At 41.0% G+C, this 21,033-nt stretch overlaps 1 protein-coding gene and 1 long non-coding RNA gene across 5 annotated transcripts in view; one reads left to right on the forward strand and one right to left on the reverse strand.

The window, feature by feature from the left end:
* LOC110951560 (kelch-like protein 29) overlaps nucleotides 1–21,033 on the reverse strand; it is a 326,566-nt gene that overhangs the window by 222,572 nt on the left and 82,961 nt on the right. The window lies entirely within an intron of this gene.
* Nucleotides 1–21,033, forward strand: part of LOC110951561 (uncharacterized) — a 33,206-nt gene that overhangs the window by 3,591 nt on the left and 8,582 nt on the right. The window lies entirely within an intron of this gene.

Raw genomic sequence — 21,033 nt, forward strand, 5'->3', positions numbered from 1 at the left:
GCCATCAGTAAAGAGTTCATCACCTGCAGGCTCTCCAGTACGGCCGAACAATGCATCAAAGTAGCATGGAAAGCCCAATGTGCAATACCGAAACTGCAGAAGGTGTGATTTTTTTTTTTTGATCGAACATAAAAGCACTTGAAATAAAGCAGTGTGCTACAGAGATGCCCCAGCCTACAAACCCCCATCTTCAGACATAACAGAAGATGCTTCTTTGCTTCAGACTGCAGCAATAGGTATCATAGGTACTTACTTAACTTACATTCATTTTTTTTTCAGTTTAAAATCAACAAAATAAAATCTGCCAGAATAATCACGACAAGCCGATGTTAACCTGCTGTTGTTGAATTTATAAAGGACAAATAGAGTGGCAAAAAAAAAAATCGAGGCAGAATCTTCCAGCAAGGAGAGCACATTACTTTCCTTAAATGAAGAAAATAGCACACCTTTTGCTACTAGTGTCACTCCTTCATTCAATTTCCCATGGTTATCCACAAATCTTTTCTCTTTTCCTATTTGCATCTGTCTGCCAGACCCTTTGATTCAAGCACCTTTAGTTCTTTGTACCGTCTGTTACTCTAGTATTTCCATACGGCCCCCTCCTACCCTCTGACCATTCCTATAAATTGGGTCCTCTGGAAATGTTTTGGGTTGGTAAGCCCCCCGTATGCCGGAATACCAATAAACAACCCAATAAACACCCACTACAGCAAACTTTGAAGGGCTAAGAGTGAAATTTCCTCAACACCTTTCCATCACCAGTGAATAAATTTCACAACTTCCTCTCCAGTCACTGATTAAGCATCAAAAACTCCTCTCCATGCAACAAAGCTACATATTCAGAGTTTTTATTCCCTTTCCTCCTTAAAATGATTTCTTCTTCAAGAATATGCAGATCTATGGGGTCCCTGCATCTTCATTTGCTGTAGCTCGAGCACACCAGCTCACCTACGACTCCTCTCAAACACCATAAAACTACTCCACACTACACCGTGACAAGTTGTAGTATTGGAGTAATTCAGCCATACATGTTGGAAATGGAACGGAAACCAATTCTGAAGAAGAAAAATGATACAGAAAGAAGTCTGAATCCGTCTTTTTGAGATTCATACATTGCAATCTCTACTGCTTCCTGCTTTTTTTCCCCACTCATGTTTCTTTTAGCACATAAAACATCACACAGATGTGTTAACAAGGTAGAAAAAAAAACCTTGATTTTTACCGGAGGGCGTCTGAGATTTAGGAAAGATCAAGGTCATACTTAAAAGAAGCCAAGAATGAGTGTCAGAAGAAGACAAGACACAAACCTCAGTGTCTAAGTCAGTCATTTTGCATATTTTGTAATACCGTCACAGAAGGAGAGAGCAAAATGAATTCATGCAGATCAATATATGTTATAATTAGGGCTACAACTAAAGATTATTGTCACTAAAAGTCACAAAATTATGATAAATGTCTATTAGTGTTTCCTGAAGCCCAAATGACATCCTAAAATGTTTGTTTCATCCACGACCCAGTTTTCTGCCAAAGAGGAGGACATAAAACTGAAAATATTCACATTTAAGACTCTGAAGTCTGAGAATTGTGACTTTTTAATTAACTCATCATCGAAACAGTTGATGATTAATTTCACAGTTGTCAACGAATTGATTAATTGTTGCAGCTCATGATATAACTGAGAAACTGTTTCTGTTAACATGAAGAGAAAGTTTTCAGCATATCTAATGAATTAATAGTTAAAGGTAAATAAAGCACTACATCGCACTGATGCAGAAATAAAATGAAAATACAGTGTGGTTTGTAACTTCTCCAGGCTTCCTCCTAACAGTAAGTTGGCTGGAGTGGGCATCAACTGAAAATTGGATTCATCACTGAAGAACCTTAGCCCAGTCATCAACAGTCCAATCCTTGTGATCCCAGCAAAGACTAGCCAGGCTTTAGTCTGCCTTTTATTGATGAAGGGCTTCTTCCTGCCCTGTGTGACTTCAGACCAGCTTCAAGAAGTCGGTTTCCAACTGTCCTTGCCCAACAACTCACATTTCTCCACACTGTTGACTAATTTTTAAGGTTCCTGGAGGTCTGACAAAGATTCCTGACACAGAAACGGATGAGTGACTGTCATCTGGTGGTAGAAAGATGTTTCCTGCCACGACCAGCGAGCAGTTTGGTAGAACCATGTTGGGCTTGTTTTTTTCTTAGTGTAATGAATGGTTTTCTTGGAGATCTTCAGTTTTTTGGCTACCTGTCTCTCACTCATACCAATTTCTAGCAGTGCCAAGATGGCTGCCTTTGTGGCTTCACATAATTCTTTTGTTTTAGGCGTTATGTGAGAGCTGACAACGTCTGAGTTGTGCTACGGCTTGAACGTCAGCAGGAAACCACTCTGCACCTGCAGATGACATGAAATGGCCTCTTGTATACCCTGGGAATACAATGAAGCTTAAACATGTCAAACAGGACATGAAGCATTATGGAATCAGCTGCATTTTTTGTCGTGTTCATTGTATTGTTCCGGTAATTAGTGGTACCAGGCATTAAAATGAACAAGAACATTTTTTCCATGACTGTATGTCTTGCAAAAGCTAATAAGCACACACTCAAACATAGACAAATCTTAGGTAATTTTCAATGTGCACTTCAAACAGTTTAATATTACTTATTTAGTCATTTTCATGCTTGAAGTGTTAGAGAAGTGTAAACGTTCATTATTACGAAAGGTGACGATGCCACCGTGCAGTTCTACCATGCATGTGTTAAAAGGTTTCAGGAGCAACATGGTGCTGGTGTGCTGCTGGGAAGGCGGCTAATTTTGGACTGAAACAGGCTTTCGACTGTGGGATTGCATGTGATATTGTGAAACGCCACGTATCTCTCCGGAATAGAACATCATGCCGGTAATGGAACAGTCTGAGGTGTAACATTTGGGTAAGAATCACACCTGCCATCATGTTATAATCTGAATCTTCAAATGAACTCTCCACTCAGCGTTCCTCCTGCCTCCTGGACTGGTTCAGTTCACAGAATCTGGAGGCAGCGATACGATAAAACGGCCACTATGAATTATTACGGTGCTGCGTTTTTATTTGCATCATTGCTCACGAATGCAGAGTAATTAAACGAGGAGCTACCTTACAAAAGACTGTTATTGTCTCGCGTTATATCTCCAGACGTAATGCCACGGTAGTCCCCCCATCTCCTTTTTCTTCCTTTGGTACCGAATGTAAACAGGCTGCTTTAAGTGCCTTCTACAAATGACAAATGCCGGTGTTTTTGTGTGGAGGAGCTTCTCACATTACCGCGCTTCGCATTCTATCACTCACTTACCCAAGTGGCATTTTCAGAATCTTGGCTCTTCATTTTCAATATGTGCACAATGCTCTAAGTGAATTCCTGTCATCCTTACACTATGCATGTCAGTATGTGCTGCGTAACTGGAGGCTGGCAACTGATCCCCGCAGTGTCACAGAGACAAATCCCACTACATTTATGGTCCTCGGTGAACAGAAGGATTTAAGCTACTAATTACAGAGACTTAAATTCCCTTCACAGCTACGTTTCTGCAACTCCGCTAAAACCGTGTGTGTGTGTGTGTGTGTGTGTGTGTGTGTGTGTGTGTGTGTGTGTGTGTGTGTGTGTGTGTGTGTGTGTGTGTGTGTGTGTGTGTGTGTGTGTGTGTGTGTAAAATGCACATAACCTTGAATGTGAGAGTGTGTTCACGCTGTGTGTTTGTTGAGAAGGTGATAAAAAGAAATCTCCCTCTCAGAGACGCCTGTGGAAACCAACACCCAACACACCTGTGGACTCTGCCAGACCAGATAAACACTTAAATGCATCACATCTCCAGTGACACTTTGCTGCAGCACTCCAGGGAGATGGTGCCAATGAAGATTTGCCCATTTTCCTTCACATCCAATCAAGTCACTGTCAGCTCCGGACAAGACTTTTTTTTTTTTTTCCAGAAAAAAATAAAAGGAGATGAGAACCTTTGCTGCGAGGCTCACGTGGTTAAGCCAAACTAAGAGCCTCTTTTCAATTTTCTGAGAAATAATGACGGCATTTCAGTCATACCCTGCAGCAATTAATGAGGCTCTTCAGCTCCTGCAATCCTGTCAGCATGTTAATAATCTTACCTGGAGGTATCAAGAGTTTCCCACGCCAAATTTTATTTTCTGACTGCCTGCTACTTAAAATAACAGCTGATGACTGAGGATCCTGTGAGAGATGAGAATCTAAACAAATGACTGTAATTACTAATCCTCTACGAGCTCAAATAGCAACAACAACAGGAAGAAAAAAAAAGAGGGGGGGGCTCCGGTTTCAAACACCAGCGAGAGAGAAAGCGAGAAATACCATGTCAGCAATCAAACCTAATGAGCTGACTGACTGGCATCTCCATTGTGTTGTCAGTCACGTCATGAGTTTAGCTGCGGTGGAGGGAGACTGTCGCTGGGGTGTTTTCGACTATACTCGCAGTGCTGATGCGCCACAATCCCAGCATACAATGTTCCTAATGCAGTGGATAAAGAAAAGTGAGATGGTGTGGGTGTATACATGCATAAGAAAGAAATGCAGCTGAGGAGGAAGAGCATGTGTGGGCAAAGTGTCCATGCCAAATGACATCAACGTGACCCAAGTGGCATCACCATGGAGATGCCCCGCAGAAAAAAAACGAGCCGTCGACTAAAAAAAACTTAGGCGAAAACGGTTTTTAAAAGTCTTGTAGGTGGGAATGTGAGACGCACACCCCTTCAGATCAGCATCTGCCAGTGCAAGGCGTCGCGCAGCGTGTTGGGCGTGTGTGACGGCACTGCGTTAACAAAGCCATGTGGGAATACGCAGGGCGCCGCAGATAGACGTGAGGAAAGAGGGAGTGGAACAGATGGATAGAACGTAGCGGCGACGGAGTGACAGCCAGACAGTGTGAGCTGAGTGAGCAAATGAGATACAACAGCAGTAAAAAAAGAAAGAAAGAAAGAAGAAAACAGCCTGAAATAGAGAGACGGGTGTTAAGGACCGCATCGGGGAGGTGTGGAGTTGGGTTAGTGTGTTCTGTTCTGGGGTGTGATGTTTGCTTTGCTGGCACATTCAGGCCCTGGTGTTTAATACCCCCAGCGATTCCTCCCGCTACAGATACTCCCCAAGTGTAAAGGGCTCCATTTCCAATCTGTAGTAGTGTTTACTTCTATTGACCCGGTGGCAGCCCGGCTTTCAGCACACAAACAGCCACCTGCTCCAGCCCGTCGCTAATGATCAATTCGTCCATCAGCGCAGCCTGGATGGGACAAACGAGGGCCGAGGGTGGCAGGTATGCTGGAGCTTTATGAGGACATGATATTGCTGTAAATGAGCGGCCCGGTGGGAGATGTGCACAGGAACCGCCACAGGTGTGTGTGTGTGTGTGTGTGTGTGTGTGTGTGTGTGTGTACTATACTCCCATATACACCAGCAGAAGTGCACACGAGGAAATGTGCTGACAGTTTCCTTCAGGACAACAGAGGTATTCACCCTGATATTTAAATAATGGGGGAGACTGTTGGTACAGGAATAGCCCCGAGCAAAGCCAGCCAGAGTCTCAGGCCGTTTAGATTCTCAGCTAGAGTCCGTAAGACACAACAGATGATGAGGACGGTGTCTCAATCTGGATGCTTCACTGCACTACATACACACACGAGAAAACACACATATCAGTGGAATTAATTAAACTAAAGCAAGTTTTGATTGGCTATTTGGCCACTGGAGAAATACAAACTTCACAAGAAGGCACGGACAGACTGATATTATCCTTTACACGGTTGCTCCCTGCAGTTTTTGAATGGTAATTATAAAAATTGAAAGTGTGGCATCATTTCAGATGGGGAAAAAAAAAAACAATCCTAAGAAGGTGAAATACAAACTCAGCCAGAAGTGTTGTTAGTTTGGGTAGCTGGGACTCGGATGGGACTCATTGGTCTTGTTTCTGAATCTGCACACATCCTTAATGACAGCACACTGTGAGGGCATGTAAAGAGACAGACAGGGCTGCTTAAAACTGCATGGATTTTATGATGGGCTACCGGAACATCGATGCAGCAGCCAAGTGTCTTTTTTGGCACCACCCTGGCAGAGGTAAAGTAGAGTTTGCACAGCAGAAACTTTGGGCAGCCATGAAATGGCACCAATGTTTATTAAACAGCAGTTACTGTACGCAAGCTCTATGAGCATTCAGGAAACAGAAAAATGGAGGTCTGTTCTGTAAAATTACAGTGCGGGTTCTACGTCGTTGATGGCGATGTTAAAGCGGAGCAAATTACTACTCAACAGACACTGAGAAGCAGGAAAATGCCAATTGCGGTCATCTTAGAGCTTATTAAATCTGCATTTTTCTTCGCTGAATTTAGCCAATATCACACAGTCAATTCTCAGGGCCACTCAGACATGCTTACCTTGGACTACATACTTTGTTCTCCCCAAAAAACGGCCCTGAAAGAGGTTCTACAAGGATAATTTCTGCAATGAAAACAAGCTCAAAAGGTTTGGGCTGCCCCGAAACAACCTGCAGATTTTTACAGTACAAAATGGTCTCTTGTTTCTTCGATAACTCCAAGGACGAGGCACTCACCGGCTGCACTTCCTTGACCCGAGGTGAACTATATGATTAGTCTTCCTAACAAACTGTTAACTCTCCTTGCTTATTTTTCCGACATATTCAGAGTGATTAGCTTTTGTTGGTGCTACTTTGGCTCATATAAAGCTTGTATTTGTGGTTTTTACATTTTAAAAGAGTATTAACTGCACATTGGAAAAAATGCGCCTCTCAAAAGAAAAGAAAAATAACTTTTTTCAAGGAACTTTTACCTTAAAATAAGTGGAAAAAATCTGCCAATAAAGCAAGTGAAAATGGCTTGGTGAGATTTCTTCAAATAAGATATATTTAGAATATTGAGATCTTAAAATTAGCTGGTAAAACTTATTTTAAGCTATATTTAACCAGGATTGTCAAGCTTAGGTGTCTTAAAATAAACCAGATACGCTAAAAAAAAAAAAAGATTTTTGCTGTAATGTAAACTCCTAATTTGAGATGTATTAAACTTATTGAGTTTTCTTGTAAAATACAACTCAAAAGATCATTTGAAGATTGTTTGACTTAAGATAATTAAGATGCATTGCCTTAAAAAAGTCCTTCCATCTTGCTAAAATGTCACTTGTTAAGTGAATTCATCTTAAACAAAGTGGGATGAGACATTTTGACTAAAAATAAACAGACCTGGTCAGATTTTGGGTTTTTTGCAGTGCAGTTTTCCATTTCTCTGTAATCTAGCACAATGCCTATAACCAACTCAGCCCTGGAACTCAGATTATTTTCTGATGCCTGCCGAAAACTGTACGTGTAGATAAATAAGTTAATATTATAAAATGTGAGGTAACAGAGTTAACTAAGTGCCATTGTGTAGATGACTGTCAGGAATCTGGCAATATCAGAATCATGTTGCTGGGAGACTTCATGACTTTGAAATTGTGATAAATATATTCTTCAAGATCAACTGACCCAAGAAGACGGGACGTGAATTTGGAAACAAAGCGCATCAATCAGGCTCGAAAGGTTAAATAAATATCATAAAAGTACAACAACTAGTGGATTAGAAACATCTAGAGAGATCTGGAAACTAAAGCCTTCTAAACTGGATGGTACAGAATAAACATTTTATTTGGAGATTTTTCTTTCCAGCATTTTTAGGATTTTATTTTTTTTCCCCACCTTCACTTCTGTAAAAGTACTGATTGATGCAGCAAACTGAACTGTCAGAGAAGAAACAGGGCTTCCAGGGTATTTTTAGCTTTCCCTCTTAAGGACGAGATACAGGAGAAACCTAATTGATGTTGCAGATGAAGAAAAGAAGCACAAGAACAACAGAGCGGAAGCTTGAGGAAAGGCAAACACAGGAAAGTCAAAATGAAGTTTTGCGTCTTTTGTGTGAGCTCTGAGACAGTTGGTTGAGTGTTTGTGTTGAGGTGAGCTGTGGGGGTTGTGGAGGAAAGGAGGGCCATCTTCAGGGATAGGAAGATAAATGCAGCTACCTGCCAGCATGGAAACCAAGCAGCCTATTGTTAGGATTGATTCTTGGCATTAGTAGGTTGAATTAATCCCGGTGGTTTGAGGGGAATTAGTGTTTTGTTCGGATCCGTACACCTCATTAGTGGTGTGAGTGGAATCCAGAGACAGTTGGAAGCGTATCATAAAAATACAGGGCCTCTAGAAAAACAGAAACCCACCAGCTTAGGTACCAATGAAACCAAAAATAGCTTCCGTTTTAGCAGATTAGGGGCTGGTTTTACTGCTTCAGAACAACCAGGAAGCATTTGATACGCAAATAAACCCAAACCTGCAGGTTAATCAGCAGGCATTCTGAAAGGACCAGAAACTAATCTGAATCCAGCACCTCGCTGCACCTTATCTCATCTGCCTATTAGGATTTCCACACAGGTTTGGGAGATGATAGTGAGAGATGGCACTCTGTACATTAATCTGACACCTTGATGGATGAAACACTGGTGGCTGACATGCACACACTGCCTCATTTTGCCAGAGACAGACACTTCCTGATCATCTTCTCTTTGATAAAGCACGCAAGCAAAGGCCAAATCATTCAAAGTGGATAAAAAAAAGGGATCATGTGTATTAGGTAGACAGAGAGAAGAGAAATAAAAAGCTTGGGCCAAGGGTTATTTTTTATGAAGATTAAGAAATATTGCATATACCTGCATCACTGACAGCATATTTCCCCGAGTGTGCATCAGCACAATTCTTTTAGAGGGGCATTAATAAGTAAAATTTTCTTCCAATCTTGGAAAAAATAAAAGGCAGCTGTGTGTGTGTGTGTGTGTGTGTGTGTGTGTGTGTGTGTGTGTGTGTGTGTGTGTGTGTGTGTGTGTGTGTGTGTGTGTGTTTTCTGCATATGTATGTGTGAGGGATACAACATGATGCAAGGGTTTCCAAGCCACTTGTTTACTGTAGTTTGAACACATGGGCTGTGTTTTTACTTTTGCATGATGAAAACAGCATGGGCCGACAGTCATTTCTCTGTCCAAAAAATGTCAGCCTCTCAGTGGCCGCCCACGCAGACAGGAGTGTCCACGGCGTTATGAAGTATTGCAATGACCGAGTTAGCAACACCCTGCCAGTGTTTGGCTGTCAGTATCCCAGGCATGTGATTAGCCTGAGGAACAGAGGGGAACTGCTACCTCCACCACTGCACGCTGCTGCTCAGTTAATTAAAACACCGACTTTCAACTAAACGCCACATTATCACAACGGCAAAGACAGGAAGCTGGAGAAAAAAAAACCCCAAGGCTAGTGTACTGTGCACACTTTTCCCATCCAGCCTTTTCTGCATCGGGGGCAAATTTCCAGACGCCAATCACACAGCGCCTTTGTGCTCGTGTCTATGTGTGTGTGTTTATGTGTGTGTGGATATATATCCTCCGTGGCCCATGGCAGCTGTCGCCTTTTCTCTCCCCGCTGCATCCTTTTGCGAATTTCTCTGTTCTCTAAACAAAAACCAACAACGGCATCAAAACAAACAGCTCGCTGCTGATGCCACACTTGGCTGCGCGCACATATAAACACGCAGATCGGTTGGAATAAAGAATAAGAAATTGACATGTTCCATAGGATGCTGCACTCCTGGAGCTACTACAACATGCATGTGGCCTCGTGTACGTGTGCAGCTCAGCTTTTGGTAGCGGAACGTGAGGCAAGCGAAAGAATAGTGACTTAATTATCTAAATGGCTGCTGCGGAGATTACCGAGGGCAGTGAGCATCCATCTCTTTCAACACCACCGGCTTAGAGTGCACGGCCGAGGAGGAGAGATCAACAGATATAGACATCAATAAGAGAGACAGACCAGCAATGAGAGAGTGAAAAAAGGCGACTGGGAGAATTAAATGAGAGCAAGAGATAGGAGACAATGTGGAAGAGAGCCGGAGGAGTGGCCACGGTGACAGTGATTTACAGCGGAGAAGTTTGTGAGCCGGCTGGCCGAGCAGATCGCATCCTCGCCTACAGAGGGTTCGCCGACAGCAGGGATCATGACATCACCTCTGTCGCCATGGCAATGCCCCGCATCTTCGATTTTGCTCTTCCTGTCATTACCATAGGAGAGCTCCAGGGCTGGATTGTATCTTCTCCCCCTCTTCCTCCACCAAGCAACAAAGGCTCCACGTTTGGGTCGCTTACATGAGCGCGCTTTATTGACTTGTGCGCGGCCAGGCGGCTACAGAGGTCATCCTCAGAGTGGAGGGCCTCGGGTTTGATCCTCCTCGAGTGCACACAGTCTTCCCTTGAGCGAGATGTTTAACCCGTACCTGCTCCAGAGGCCTCGCTCATGCTGGTTGACCCTGCACCAACAACTGAGAGCTGAGAGTTTCCATCCAGAGGGTAAACCGTATATGAAATGGTAATAAAAAGATTTATGCTGCAAGCGTGCATGTGAATCACCGTGCAATACTGTAGCACTGATTTAACCATTTGAGGCCCAAAACCAGCCACCGGGTTTAAAATCTGTTATCTTTTCTTTCAAATTCACAACAATTACACCATTTAGCAGAGAAAGAAACTGTAAAAACTGGAGGAATCAGAAGATTTTCAGCTTTCAGATGGTCTTCAAACTCATCATGTAGGATAGGATGATTCCATTGGGAAGGTTACTCAAATCTGACCTTAAAACTGTGATATTAAGGTTAGATTTGATCATTTAATAATTTGCCACCAATGTATGTTTTTAAATGATTATCCCTCTGAACTCTTACAGACACGAAAGACACATTATCATTTTAAAAATCATCAAAATTACTCTTTGATCAAAGCCAGAAACTGAAAACTGGAAGAATATTAAGACTTTTAACTTTCAGACTGCCCTTGAACTAAATATGCAGGATGTGTGATTCCGCTGGGAAAATCAATCAAATCTAACCTTAAAATTGTGATATGTCTTCAAAATCCTAAATGCTACCCTGCATGGTACATTTGGAAAATTGCTTATATATATATATATATATATATATATATATATATACATACACATACACACACACACACACACACACACACACACACACACACATATTGGTAATTATTAACCTCAGTAAATCTAAAAGGCATTTTATCATTTCAGTATAAATAAAGCTGCAACTTAAATCTGAGCCAAAAACTGCAAAGAAATGAAAGAATGGTCACATTTCTTGAACTGCTCGTTAGTGACATACCATTTGGCCGGCAAATTACCTTCAGCATGAGGTTAATATTTGGATATTTCAGAAAAAAAAAAAAAAATCACTCTCTTGTACATGTCTAATTTTAAAAGATTGCCAAAATAAACCAGTTGCAGCAGATCTTGACAGAAAAACAACAAACTGTACGCTGAACTTAGAAGCACTGATCGACTCAGCTGCATCCAACAGTTATGTAATAAAATTTCAAGGACTGTTCAGCTGAACTGCAGGCTGTGTTTATACAGACGCCATTTTTTCCAGTATTGATAACACCTGTGGGCACAAAATGTTTTACAATTATTGAAGGAATTCAACTTAGTTTTTTAATGATTTATTACACTGTAACTTTGTCATACTGCTCATCGTCAGTTTTCATAAAGGTGCAAGACTTTACATTGCAGCAAAAAATGAGCCCAGTGGGAGTAAAAGTGAAACTGCAAGGCTTTCAGAGGGTTAACAAAGAACAGAATCCTACCTCTACCACTACCCAGAACACTCTGTTCCTTAGAAAAAAACTATTAAATGCCTTCATTAAAATGTTCTTGTTGAGTATACATAATAAGCGGAATTGAGGAGGAAATGACAACTCACACAGCCAACATTTTCCTTGTTAAAACTTTAAGCTTTAGTGTCTGACAGCAGAGACTGTGGTAAAGAAAGCACGCTTATGACGGGAAAGCTCACTGGTTTGAATCCACAAACTGTCTGCAGGAAACAGAAAATGAACAACTACCACAAAAAACTACTGTCAATAAGCTGCTGAATAGGACACACTGTTCGACAACTTCCCCGAGTTGTACTGAATAGTATCTTCCACAAAGTTCTTTCCCTGCTTATACTGAACTGAACCCAGCGCCAGCATGTGATTTAGTGATATCGGGGAATTCGGGCCCACATTCTCTCTGCCTAATCGCCTTGCTTTCCCCCAGTGACACCCAACACAACACTAACAATCGGGCTGCGTCGTTCACTTCCCTGGTGAGAACATGCTGAACTCCGAGGGAGAAGGGAAGCAAACATTAGGCCAACCTGCAATCTGCAAAACCACAAAAAAGCAGAATAAGTAGCTATTTCAGGCAGTAATGGTTATTCAGGATTAGGTCTGCACAGTTAATTGAACATTATTCAGGATTTTGGCTTCCCACAATTCAGTGATCATGACTGGCATCTTAAAGGCTCAGTTCATTGAAAATCTAAGTGCATAAAGTCACTTGGTTTCAACTAAATCCAGCAATAAAATGCCTTATTCCACTCTTTTCAAAATAATTTTTGGCCACACAAACTGAGTGGAGACTAGAAGTTTCTCTGTGCACAGCTGCTTACTAGCATCTACTGTTGCCTGCATGGAAGGCATTTATTGAACATCTGTAAACTGGAGTGACTTCATTTAAATACTTGGTCCCCAGAATCAATGGATAATCATGATAAATAATCGTGATCTCAACACTGATCAAAATACTTGTGACAATAACTGTGCATATAATTACATTTGACTATTATTTCCAAATTGCCATCGACTATAACAGAAATCTAAAATGCTCAGCTAGTCCTGTAAATCAAATCATTTGGTTTGGACTTTTGTAAATCTAATACTAGAATGCCTCAATTTGCTCTTTTCAGAGTAATTTTCAACAACATAAATGTCGGAGTTGCTGCACTGCAGTAGTGGAGACTCGAAGCTTCTGTGTGCACAGCTGCTTAAGTAGCATCTCCTGCATGTGAAGCATTTAGGAAACATCTGTAAATTGGAATATCTATCAACAAGTAGATGTTCAGCAAAGTGAGGCATTTTTTTTGAGATGCAGTGAATTTAGGTTAAGATTATTTTACGTCTTGATGCAAGTGCTCCATTTGACAATTTTGTCCCTAAAGTTAATGAATAATCATAAACAATGGCAATCTCAACAGAAATCAAAACAGTTGGGATTCTCATTTTGGCTGTGCTTGTTCAGCCCTAATTGTCATGCATATGATTATGAAAAAATGAATTTGATTTCAAAGCTATTGACTGTTAAAAACAGGTGATTCGCTCGCTTCACTTGAAATGCGAACACATGCTGAGAATGCTGTTCAGAGGCAGATCTACATTAGTGAGTTGCTTTCGAAGAGCCTTTTTACAGCTTTAACTCAAAATGGAACAGTACAAGGAGATATCTAATAAATTAAAGGCTGATGTTTTCTTTTTAGAGAGTTCAATTACATTAAAGCTGAAGCGAAATAGGGTTCAGATGTGCTGCGCATCAAATTCCCAACTCAGTCAGCTCCAATCCTTTACATGATGCATAATGACAGAGCCGCCTTTATTGCCGATTTTGTTGCATCTCTTCATTGCTCTTTCCTACATAACACACAGTCAGGAGTATCAGTGCAGATTTATTTATAGTACAAACACAAAACTTCTTACTCCGAGACACATTGTCTCCCACCCAGGTGCATACAAATGTACACCCAGGACGGAGCTCTCTCCCTGATTAAGCCAGGCCATCTGCTTGAGTCCCACATCACCACTGACGGCTGCTGCCTGTCCAGGCCGGCTCCAGTCGAGCCAGAAATCCCCCCGTGTGATCCGACGGCATATTAATCTCCTCAAATCTCAACCTTTTCAAAAGGGCAGACACCACAGTAACCTCGGTGCAGTTGTTCAGGGCAACATCGTCTCACACTCCTCCATACATGATTTCTTCACTCCTGTCCTAGACGACATGAAAAGTGAAGACGAGAGTATTTTCGTTTTCTCCTCATGCGTTTCTCTTTCTCTCTCCCACTTATCTCATGTCTCTAGGTGCTTTCTCTAAAAGCCATTCTCTGTCTCTGTCCGTCGCTTCATATCTGTATGAACACAGCGGCCTTTCAGAGCGCACCGAGTGGCGCCGCAGCCCGGTCTGGCTCAGAGGAGCGGTCGGGGAGGTATAGATTAATGGCCTAGGAGACAGCCTAGGCAAGTGGAATGAACAAATAGAGAGGCCACTGAAATGACCATAAAGAAAAAAGGAGGGGAAAGAGGGGGAAAGATAAGGAGAATGAGGCATGCACTAAACTCCAGGAGAGGTGCCGACTTCGGGAACGTGTTCTGTCAGAGTGCAGATTTTACACCGCTGTCAAAGCGACTGCAAATTACATCTGAATCGGTCGATGTGCGTCATCCGGAGAGGGTTTGCGACCTTCCTTCCACCTGAGTTGGATGGAGGTCAGACACAGATTTACTGAGCAGCCATCTCCGTTAGGAATGGAAACTTCATGTAATCTACTTTGGCCGAAGATTCACGTTCTGCTTGACTTGTCCAAAAAAAGTGACAAAGGGAGAAAGAAAGAAGAGAGGAGAGTGGAAGAATTTCCGAGTTGACTGGTCAGAGAGAAGCTCAGCTTTATCTAAATGTAACTCCAGCTACAGCAGTTCATTGATTAGTCAACAAGCAGAAAATGAACTGACAAAGATTTTGATAAGCAATAAATCATTAAAGACATTTATTCAGCAATCAGACTGAAGGTCGGGTTAAGGTCTCTCAGAACTAGTTCTTCCAAAGTGATGTCCACCAAAATTGGTTCTGATTGAAAGGTTAGCCATGTAAGAGGGAGAAAAGAGGCGCAAGATCACGTAAAAAAATGGGAATAACGACATTTCATTGATTCAGAATCTCTCCTGGGAGAAAGTGTTGCACTGGGTTATCCAGCTGAGAAGTTCCACAAATAGTTGAGCAATAAAATTTTTAAAAAGGCAAAGAAGCAAAGTAGAGCTGCAAACCTTATTCCACAGCTGAACCCATCAATTAATAAGATAAGAAATACTTTTGTCTTTTAAAAAAATAATTTAAAAAAGCAATAGTAAATACACAAAAGAGAAAATAAGGCAGTCCTTTGAAATGAACAAGCAGTCAATTTCTGTTCAAGAGAAATTAAAATTTGTACCGTGTCAGCTGTGGCTCAGGTGGTAGAGCAGGCTGGCCATTAATTGCAAGGTTGGCAGTTTAATTTCCAGCCCCTTAAAGTCCTTGGGCAAGACACTGAATCCACATTGTGTTTTATAGAATAGCTAACGCGAAAAAGCACCGCTGTTTACCATTTTAATTGGATACCCCAAAACTAAACCGAGTCCCAAATAGCAGCTCTCTGGGCAAAATTAGAGGTGATAAAGAAGCATTTTCTGATGGAAAGAATGACAGGCTCCCAAAATGAAAAAAATAAAGTTGGTTCCAACCTCAGACTGCACATAAAAGGTTGGCATAACCAGCAAGACATCACCCCTGGTTTGTGGTTTTGAAGCATTGAGTTTGGAACTTACCCTGCTTTATTGTGTATTTTCCTCTAAATGGGACCATAATTTACTAAATTAACATCCTGCTGTATTGAATGAGACTTTAAAGTAGCATGTGAGACCATAAACACATTGGGAAAACATTTACTAAGTTAGAAAATCAAGTGAGAAATACGGTCATTTCCTCATAGACTTCTATGCAATCTATTTTTTTGCCCTCTGCTGGCTGTTGGAAATAATACATTCACTTCTACATTACTTTTACTTTTCAGATCTTCAGCCTGTGTCCATCTATTATATACAGTTTCTGCCTAAAAAACTTTTTTTTAAATTCAGTGGTTACAAACAATTCAATATTAGCACCATAAAGATACATCAGAAGTGCACAGTTTAATATTTGCTTATTTATCGCAACTCATATAATCATTGCACGCATAGCAAACAATCTGACAGATGCTGATGGCAAACTGCTATTGTGTGTGGCTAAGCATTGCTAATATTGAAAACACAAGCAATCTAAAGCGATTTGCAATTTACGATGGCCATTTTAGCAGTGTTTAATTTGGCAGATAACTGATGAATCAAAAAATAACCAGCTGACTAGCAAATATTGCTATTATTTGCGGTCCTTAAGGTGAGCTTGATATTCTGTAAACGGTTCTGCAGAATAACATCGATTTTGGAGGATGCATTCTGAATAAGCGACTCGAGAAAGAACGTGTTGTGAAACTGCTCAGAGAATTTTGAATGTGCCACAAATCTGTAGAGCCTGCATGTATTTTTTGCTCTTTATTTGAATGAACGAAATGTGCTGCAGCCACAGTAGATAGTACTAGAGAGAGAAAGGTTTTTTTTTTTTTGTCTTGCCTTCTTTGTCTCTCTTATTTTCACTTTCTTGCTCCCTCCCCATCTCCTCCTTCCCCACATTGCCTCAGCTGTACTCTCACACACAATCAGCCACATGAGTCCATGACCAACACAGATGAGAGGGAAGGGGAGAGACTGGAGCGGGGGAGAGTGTCGGTGGAGGTTGTTGGGTAACATCAGAGATAGCGGAAGTGAAGTGAGAGATAAAAGGAGGAGAGAAAAGGGAGAGCGAGGGCGAAGCGAAGGAGGAGAACCGTCAATGACAGAGAGGGAAAATGAGAAAAGCCCAGGGAGATGGGGAAAAGGGCTGAAAGAGGGAAAAAAAACACTCACACACACACATGTTGTTTAATCAATATGGTGGGAATGTGGCCCCATGGTAAATCACTTTCCTGGCAATAACAGAGCAGCCACTATCCTTCTTTTTAATATGTTGCCAGAGCATCGGTGGGTGATACACAGCAGTATATAGCGTAGAAGAAGGAAGAGAGAGAATACAGACAAGCAGGGGAGTCTATGGTTGTGATGTATAAGCCTGGACAGTCGGTCTGCACTCAGATAAAAGAGGCGAATCATGATTAGGTTGGGTAAAGTGTCCATGCTGGCCTTTTCCACACAAGCACCCTCACATAAAGAGAAAAGCTTGAGCCGGTGGGAGAATCCGTCCCCCCACCTCTTATCGTGTGTCTTTTCACATGAGCTCTCAATGCATCAAAACTTGCCGTCCGCGGAACAAGGACCCACTATAATATGAGTGGGTCAAAAAAAGAAATTTCATTACGGAGGGAAAAACTATCACTCTCCTTTGCTGGTCACATCGATTTAGCGGGATATTGAAGGTCGGCAACTTTTCCCACCGTGGCCTTACGAATCTGTCCGCCTGTCACCGTGCAGAGTGCCACCAGATTAAACAACAGCCCGACAGGCTGACCTTCACTTAACTATCTGACCGCAGGGCACATCGTCCACCATGTTTTTTTTATTGACTTGATTCCATCTCGCTCGATCTCATCTTTGGCCCGCTGTGTTTGAGGCCGCTCGGCAAATGTTGTTACCGTAAACGAGAGCGGCTTCTCAATTGACATGGGTCCCCTTTAAAGTGGTGCTAAATAAGTAATGGGGCGTCTCATCTGCTTTGGCCAGCCAGTTGCTGGATGGGTTACAGTAAAGGGAGATTAATGGATGGGCAAATGGAGATAAATGTATGAGCTAAATGGAGGCACCCAACCAGCCCGTGATGAGGCCCAGTGACATATAGCACTGATGTACGGCTGGACAACTGTCAAAGTGACCATCGATCCTCAGTAAGGTGCAGGATACAGGCAGACAGAGCTTCTTTTTTTACTAATACTCAAAGGTGCATTTATTAAATGTTCCATGAATGCTATTGTATCAGCAAATCTGAGCCTGAATACAAATCGTAGAAGGGACAATGAAATGAGTAATGTGTCATCTGGAGACACAGTTTTCAGATGAAATGGTTTACTATCGTACCGAGATCAAATGCAGAAGGACTGAAATTTAACACTGAAGACCTGGTTACAGTTTCACTGTCTGTACAGACTAAAGCCAGACGTGGATTTAAATTGCTTCAAAATTTAAAAGGGTCACCACTTGAAGCTAGAACTAAGCTGGAGATGGAAACTGGACATAATTTGTTGATTAATCAGTTAGTTGGACAAACAATTTAACAGACCTTTTTTTCCTGCATATTCTGCTTTACATTTACTATTCTGACTGGTGACATCTCATCCTAAGGGATTCTTTGTGCAGGTGATATCCTTGCTTCTGTTTTTTTTCTACTCTTACTCACATTTGGGCTGAACAGAATAATTAATGCATGTTTGCTTTTCTTTTCAGTTATAGCAATTTATGATGTCCAACCAACAAACTACACTGAGTTGGAGGTATTAGCTTTTCCTCCACAATCAAATTAACTAGTCCTAATCATGTGAAATCATCCAGGCATGTTAAAATAATGAAGACTTAAAATGTTTAAATGAATGTAAAGAAAAGCTAAGTTATAAAGCCAATTGTATTAAGATACCTCAACATGAACGTAATTTTTAAAATCAACTGATGCAGAAATTTGAGTTTATGCTACACACAATACTAAGTCAGTGCAATTACCAACATTATTATTTCAATGAAACTCCTCAAAATAATGTTTGCAACTTTTATTTAAATCTGTAATTTGAAATTGTATTTTTCAATTAGGCATTAATTAAGTGGTGGAAATGGGTCAAAATCTTGGTCAACTGACGGTGTGCCTGCACAAGATCCCAGAACAACTGAGGAGTTTGCCTGCTGATTTTAAATGATTTGCGGTGTTGGTTACTGAAATGATACACCAACTATTATTTGCAAAGTTAAACTAAACTTTTTGGCCATCTGTTTGAACAAAATGCAGCCACACAGATGACTTACTGGACATGATGTCAGGAAGTTTGGCTTCGACTCTGAGTAAATGTTTAGCAAATGTTAAAAAAGTTAGATGAAAGGTATGAAAACGTGGGTGTGTGTATTCTCACATCACCAGAAATAATAGATAAACCCCGGCGGACAATAGATGCAGTGCTTTTCTTCTTTTGAAAGGAACACCGACGACTGTCCAGCTAATGAGATGATGGCCTGGACACTACATCCCTAAACCTTAGAACATTGAATACTGATGGACCAACAATTTCAGTCATCTGTCAAGCAAAAATACATTATTTTGCCGAAAGTTCTCAATTATGATGGCTAATGGCTATCTGTTGTCATATATGACAGTAGACCCAGTTTATTTGTTTTGTACTGTTATTCTGACTCAAAAGCAAAGTATTACTTCAGATTGGGAAACTCCGTTGGGGACATTTTACTGTTTTCTGACAGAAAAAAAAAGTACAGTAAATGTAGCAAGTATTTTAGTACTTCACGTAATCACACCTGCGTTATCAGGGTTTCCTGATTCTTGTACAGCAGTAGCACGGCACTGCTATGGCTGCTGTCATGGCCGACATTTCAACTTGTCAGCAGTAAAAGCACCGGTGGAATTAATGTCATTAACGATGACTCAGTTCCGTTAAGTGTATCGCTAAGCCACGACTGCGAACCGGCACAATAGCAGGACCGGCCTAAGTGGAATGCAGTCATAATTAATACGCAAGTGGCACCTCAGTAGGCAGATCCAACACTTCAGACAGAGTATGAATCAACATGCACCAGATGCCCACGATAATCTGTTGACTACAACACCCTGCAAAACCATAAACACAAAAACAGAACACTCCACCTGAACAGAGATGGAAACATGTATTGTGGTTCATGCAGAGTTGCTCAATTAAATTTGTTTTGAAATGAACAAGCACAGCTGAAGTTTCAGAGCTGCATCTTAATTAATAGTGGACATTCGATGCTTTGCATGCTGTATGTTGTTGTGAACCATGCAATCCCCACCACTGGGTGCCTTTGGGACTATTTTAGAGGCTATTTACACTTATGTCAACTATGGCAGCATGTCTGCTTTTCACGTCATTAGCAGAAGTGATGATGGTACTAAATTATTTTACTAAAATGAAAGTACTGCTACTATGGTGAATTTGTACTCAAGTGACAGTAAAATTGCTCGTGTACGAATATCCTCCAGCAAAATTAACATTTACTTTAAAATGCACTTTGACTAAAAGTTACTGATCCCATCCCATGCTTAAACATTGTCATTTTATATACATGATGCATATATGGTACACAAATAACTTTAGTCTGATCATACCTCACTGACTGAAAGATACTGAGCATTATAATAAAATTATACTGCCAACTCAAATGACAGCCAAGCTGACAGATTTTTGAACCATGTCATCCTCAGACAAGAAATAAGAAAAGAAAAAAAATGAATTACCAACTGCCAAGCGTAACAAGCCAATGTTACAGCAGGAAAATGAGTCCATATCCCATCATTTATACTCCTACACAGCACAACCTCTATTAGGTCTGACAATAATTAAACATGGCATTAACTGAGCCAGAATGGTGGTGTCTGTAGTGTTTATCTTGAAGTTCCTAAACATTTTAGAACTAATGCAAAAAAAATTTTGCTTAAATTGGATCCTGAAACAACATCAGCAAATCTACTGGAAATTACTACCAGTATCCTTGAAATTCATTGACTACAGGTAATTGCACAGCTTTTATGTGCTGCAATCACCCATAGATTTTATATAAAACATGGGCAAAAAAATCCTTAAACCTGTATTATTTCTAGCAGTCAGCAGGGGGCGATTTGCAAACAAGAAGTCTGATTGTATAGAAATCTATAGAAATTCACCATTTCTCATTTGATTTATTACCTCAGTAAACATTTCCTTAATCATTTGATGGTTCCAATTGCTAGTTTCAATTCTCTCTCAACAAAACATGATGTTCATTTTGTAAATTATGGTGTCATTTAGATGAAAATGGACAACAAAGTAGGTTCTGTTTTAGGACGCGGCTACTTTGTGGTTGAAATGTCACCTATGTACTGGCATACTTAATGTCCTTAAGTTCTCAGTCAGATCCAGACCTCACTTGTTGCATCTGGTTTCAAGAAATGAAGATGGCAAAGGCAAAACTTCAAACTCAAGGCTTCCAAACTTGCTGCATCCGTGTTTTACATACAGTCATGCCAGTTCTACCGGTTTC

The sequence above is a fragment of the Acanthochromis polyacanthus genome, chromosome 16 (genome assembly GCF_021347895.1).
Source record: "Acanthochromis polyacanthus isolate Apoly-LR-REF ecotype Palm Island chromosome 16, KAUST_Apoly_ChrSc, whole genome shotgun sequence".
Lineage (NCBI taxonomy): Eukaryota > Metazoa > Chordata > Actinopteri > Pomacentridae > Acanthochromis > Acanthochromis polyacanthus.